The 6000-nt window shown below is 48.2% G+C and overlaps 1 pseudogene across 1 annotated transcript in view; it reads left to right on the plus strand.

Moving 5' to 3' along the window:
* The window catches only part of LOC311134038 (dynein axonemal intermediate chain 1-like), a 43802-nt pseudogene extending 39126 nt beyond the window's left edge, over positions 1-4676 (plus strand). Inside the window, exon 9 of the transcript in view lies at positions 4574-4676. The product of the transcript in view is annotated as a dynein axonemal intermediate chain 1-like (transcript). The remainder of the gene's footprint in view (positions 1-4573) is intronic.
* Positions 4677-6000: the final 1324 nt, after the last annotated feature.

A 6000-nucleotide genomic window follows, 5' to 3' on the forward strand; every position in this document is an offset into this window, starting at 1 on the left:
CCAGTCCGGTCCGGCCCGTTCCTGATCCCCGTATAAGGCCAGTGGTGTGTGTTCCCAGTGCGGTCCGGCCTGTTCCTGTCCCTCGCACCAAGCCTGTGATGCACGTCGCCAGCCCGGCCCGGCCTGTTCCTGCCCCTCGCACCAAGCCAATGGTGCGCGTCGCCAGCCCGGCCAGGCCTGTTCCTGCGCCCCGCACCAAGCCTATGGTGCGCGTCGCCAGCCCGGCCCGGCCTATTCCTGCTCCCCGCACCAAGCCAATGGTGCGCTTCGTCAGCCCGGTCCGGCCCGTCCCTGCTCCCCGCACCAAGCCAATGGTGCGCGTCGCCAGCCCGGCCCGGCCTGTTCCTGCTCCCCGCACCAAGCCTGTGGTGCGCGTCGCCAGCCCGGCCCGGCCCGTTCCTGCTCCCCGCACCAAGGCAGTGGTGCGCTTCGTCAGCCTGGTCCGGTCCATTCCTGCTCCCCGCACCAAGCCTGTGGTGCGCATCGTCAGCCCGGTCCGGCCCGTTCCTGCTCCCCGCACCAAGCCAGGGGTGCGCGTCGTCAGCCCGGTCTGGCCCATTCCTGCTCCCCGCACCAAGCCTGTGGTGCGCATCGTCAGCCCGGTCCGGCCCGTTCCTGCTCCCCGCACCAAGCCAGGGGTGCGCGTCGTCAGCCCGGTCCGGCCCATTCCTGCTCCCCGCACCAAGCCTGTGGTGCGCGTCGTCAGTCCGGCACAGCCCGTGCCCGTTTCACCGGTGCCTGGTCAGGTACCGGTCAGCTGCTCCACACCGGAGCCTAAGCAATCCGCTCCACCGATGTCCAGCTCCAGCCAGCGGGGCCAGACCAGACCAGGGGCGCTACGGGGGGGTTGTTAGAGGGTGGTGGTCACGCCCGGAGCCGGATCCGCCTCCGAGGAGGAATGCCCACCCGGCCCCTCCCCTGTTGGGTTTATGTTGGCGCGGTCGCAGTCCGCGCCTTTGGGGGGGGGGGGGGGGGGTACCGTCACGCCCTGGCTCTAGGGACTCTTTTATGTTGAGCCAGGGTGTGTAGTGTCTATGTGTTGTGTTCTATGTTCACAATCTAGTTTATGTGTTTCTATGTTGGCCGGGGTGGTTCTCAATCAGAGGCAACGTGAATCAGCTGTTGCTTGTTGTCTCTGATTGGGAACCATACATAGGCAGCCTATTGTGCAATTGTCTTTTGTGGGATCTTGTTCCGTGTAGGTTTGTGTTTTGACCGAGGACTTCACGTATCGTTTTGTTGTTTTGTATATTTGTTTAAGCACACTATATTAAAGATGTACTCATATCACGCTGCGCCTTGGTCCACTTATTACGACGATCGTGACACAGAATGTATTTTTCCCCACAAAAGGACTTATTACAGACATAAATACTGCTCAGTTTCATCAGCTGTCTGGGTAGCTAGTCTCAGACGATCCCGCAGGTGAAGAAGCCGGATGTGGAGGTCCTGGGCTGGTGTGGATACGCGTGGTCTGCGGTTGTGAGGCTGTTTGGATGTACTGCCAAATTCTTTACACACTTGTGGTAGAGAAATTAACATTCAATTATCTGGCAACAGCTCTGGTTGACATTCCGGCAGTCAGCATACCAATTGCATGCTCCCTCAAAACATGAGATATCTGTGGCATTGTTGTGTGACAAAACTGCACATTCTAGAGTGGCCTTTTATTGTCCCTAGCACAAGGTGCACCTGTGTAATGATCATGCTGTTTAATCAGCTTCTTGATATGCCACACCTGTCAGGTGGATGGATTATCTTGGCAAAGGAGAAATGTTCACTAACAGGGATGTAAACAAATTAGTGCACAAATATTTGATTTCAGATTTTTTCAGTATACTGCAGTGATGTACAGTGGGGAAAAAATGTATTTAGTCAGCCACCAATTGTGCAAGTTCTCCCACTTAAAAAGATGAGAGAGGCCTGTAATTTTCATCATAGGTACACGTCAACTATGACAGACAAAATGAGGGAAAAAAATCCAGAAAATCACATTGTAGGATTTTTTATGAATTTATTTGCAAATTATGGTGGAAAATAAGTATTTGGTCAATAACAAAAGTTTCTCAATACTTTGTTATATACCCTTTGTTGGCAATGACACAGGTCAAACGTTTTCTGTAAGTCTTCACAAGGTTTTCACACACTGTTGCTGGTATTTTGGCCCATTCCTCCATGCAGATCTCCTCTAGAGCAGTGATGTTTCGGGGCTGTCGCTGGGCAACACGGACTTTCAACTCCCTCCAAAGATTTTCTATGGGGTTGAGATCTGGAGACTGGCTAGGCCACTCCAGGACCTTGAAATGCTTCTTACGAAGCCACTCCTTCGTTGCCCGGGCGGTGTGTTTGGGATCATTGTCATGCTGAAAGACCCAGCCACGTTTCATCTTCAATGCCCTTGCTGATGGAAGGAGGTTTTCACTCAAAATCTCACGATACATGGCCCCATTCATTCTTTCCTTTACACGGATCAGTCGTCCTGGTCCCTTTGCAGAAAAACAGCCCCAAAGCATGATGTTTCCACCCCCATGCTTCACAGTAGGTATGGTGTTCTTTGGATGCAACTCAGCATTCTTTGTCCTCCAAACACGACGAGTTGAGTTTTTACCAAAAAGTTATATTTTGGTTTCATCTGACCATATGACATTCTCCCAATCCTCTTCTGGATCATCCAAATGCACTCTAGCAAACTTCAGACGGGCCTGGGCATGTACTGGCTTAAGCAGGAGCACACGTCTGGCACTGCAGGATTTGAGTCCCTGGCTGCGTAGTGTGTTACTGATGGTAGGCTTTGTTACTTTGGTCCCAGCTCTCTGCAGGTCATTCACTAGGTCCCCCCGTGTGGTTCTGGGATTTTTGCTCACCGTTCTTGTGATCATTTTGACCCCACGGCGTGAGATCTTGCGTGGAGCCCCAGATCGAGGGAGATTATCAGTGGTCTTGTATGTCTTCCATTTCCTAATAATTGCTCCCACAGTTGATTTCTTCAAACCAAGCTGCTTACCTATTGCAGATTCAGTCTTCCCAGCCTGGTGCAGGTCTACAATTTTGTTTCTGGTGTCCTTTGACAGCTCTTTGGTCTTGGCCATAGTGGAGTTTGGAGTGTGACTGTTTGAGGTTGTGGACAGGTGTCTTTTATACTGATAACAAGTTCAAACAGGTGCCATTAATACAGGTAACGAGTGGAGGACAGAGGAGCCTCTTAAAGAAGAAGTTACAGGTCTGTGAGAGCCAGAAATCTTGCTTGTTTGTAGGTGACCAAATACTTATTTTCCACCATAATTTGCAAATAAATTCATAAAAAATCCTAGAATGTGATTTTCTGGATTTCTTTTTTTCAATTTGTCTGTCATAGTTGACGTGTACCTATGATGAAAATTACAGGCCTCTCTCATCTTTTTAAGTGGGAGAACTTGCACAATTGGTGGCTGACTAAATACTTTTTTCCCCCACTGTATGAGGGGTGGAGCAGGCAGCAGGAACAGGAATGGGCTGAGTGGGAAAAGATTGATGGATGTCATCACACTCCACTACCCATCACCTCTGCCCATGCAGTTCTCTCTCTCTCTATCTCTCTCTCTCTCCAAATTCTAGGGCAGTGTTTCCCAACTTCAGTCCTTGAGTACCCCCAACAGTATACATTTTTGTTGTAGCTCCGGTCAAGCACACCTGATTCAACTAATCATAAAACCCTCAATGAGTTGAATCAGGTGAATTTGTCTGGGGCTACAAGAAAAATGTGTGCTGTTGGGGGTACTCAAGGACTGGAGTTGGGAAATGCCTAAGACAGAGAGTGGGGGCATATTTCAAAAGAAATGGGAGTATTCGAATGCAGAAGATATCTAGATATTTTTATTTCCTATTCTAGCGCTCATGAGCCAAAAGGGGTTCCCAAAGGTTGTGCAGTATGTCATCATTGGAGGTGCACAACTGCAGGTACAACCCATTAAAGTACCACACAATTGTGATTTTATTTCGCATCACCAGGCCCTGCCTCGCACTTTTACCTTGCAACCTCTGGAAACAGCATTAGTCTTTAACGCTCTATACATGACATGTACCGCAATGCATGTTGCATTGAATTGTACCCTTCCTTAGTCATTACTAGTTAACAAGGTTGGGCAAGAACAGTTGAAAGGAACCAGCGCTCTCAAACAAATAATCCAAAGGAAGCTAATTAAACTGAAGTCCCACCCCGGGATACACAGTGTTCCGTAAGGCAGGTTCGTAACCATAGCGATGATCTCAGATAAGGAGATACCCGGGGGCTCAATATCCTTCCTAGGAGAAATTATGAACCTCCATAATAGCCTGGGAGAAATGCCAAGTGGCAATAACACATCCATATTGGCAGTTGCACTCTCTGCAAGTCTACCTTTTTCTAATTTGTTAATCTTCGGAAAGAAAGGCTTTTAATGGATTACATTTCGCCAGGTCTTTTTAAATCATGTCTTTGTTTGCAAGCTCTTCTTTCCCAGCTCGTGTGTTTTCACAGTGTATGTTTTTCTTCATAAAGGTCAAGTTGTTTCCCCTCCAGTATTTGACATGTGTGTGCGGCTGTCTCTCTCACCAGGAGAAGAACGGGTCAGGAGCTGCCCAAGGGACCTGAGGTGGGGATCGCTAAAATAGAGAAGCTGCTGAGCTTACTGCGGGCGCCAGAGACCAGCAACGCTTAGAGACTATGACCACACCATGCAGGACTGCAGTCTCCAACTGTTTTTACTACTGCACTCCAGCTATAAACCCACCACCACTACTGTCTTCTAAAGCTAAATACTATAAAGCCACTGTTCCCAAGTTTAAGTACTATGTGCTATCTACTATCTAGCCTACTGTCTTTCTGACACTTGCACTGTGCACTATAATAAACATATACAGAACTGTAAAATAGTCAGTGTGCAACCAGCAAGTCTCCTTTACCTGATGCAGCAGATCCACTCCTGCTTTTAGGTGATTTTATTTTTTGGAAGAAATTGTCGTTCAGTTTGTTTGGAAATATTTATTAAAGTATTCATCATTCCAATGGCAATTGTATTTGTATTTATTAGGGATCCCCATTAGATGCTGCCAAGGCAGCAGCTTATCTTCCTGGGGGTCCAAACATATTAAAGTACTTACATTACATATAAAACAAAAGATAAAACAGTACATCATATAACATTATTACACCACTACATATCTACAATACAAAATGTGTAATACCACCATACAACAATATCACAATGTGTGCGTATGCATGTGTCGGTACCTTTGTGTGTGTCTCTTCACAGTCCCCGTTGTTCTACTGCTTGCATCAGTTACCTGATGTGGAATAGAGTTCCATGTAGTCATGGCTCTATGTAGTACTGTGCTCCTCCCATAGTCTGTTCTGGACTTGGGGACTGTGAAAAGACCTCTGGTGGCATGTCTTGTGGGGTATGCATGGGTGTCGGAGCTGTGTGCTTGTATTTTAAACCGACAGCTTGGTACATTCTGCTTGTCAACACCTCTTACAAAAACAAGTAGTGATGAAGTCAATCTCTCTTCCACTTTGAGCCATGAGAGATTGACATGCATGTCATTAATGTTAGCTCTCCGTGTACTTTTAAGGGCCAGACGTGCTGCCCTGTTCTGAGCCAACTGCAATTTTACCAAGTCCCTCTTTGTGGTATCTGACTGTAACCGGTGTGAAATGGCTAGCTAGTTAGCGTTGCGAGCTAGTAGCGTTTCAATCGTTGACGTCACTCGCTCTGAGACCTTGAAGTAGTTGTTTCCCCTGCTCTGCAAGGGCCATGGCTTTTGTGGGGCGACGGGTAATGGTGCTTCGAGGGTGACTGTTGTCGATGTGTGCAGAGGGTCCCTGGTTCAAGCACAGGTAGGGGTGAGGAGAGGGACGGAAGCAACACTGTTACATGACCACACTACTGAACAGTAGTCTAGGTGAGACAAAACTAGGGCCTGTAGGACCTGCCTTGTTGATAGTGTTGTTAAGAAGGCAGAGCAGTGCTTTATTATGGACAG

Source organism: Coregonus lavaretus (genome assembly GCF_964263955.1).
Source record: "Coregonus lavaretus genome assembly, chromosome: 8".
Classification (NCBI taxonomy): domain Eukaryota; kingdom Metazoa; phylum Chordata; class Actinopteri; order Salmoniformes; family Salmonidae; genus Coregonus; species Coregonus lavaretus.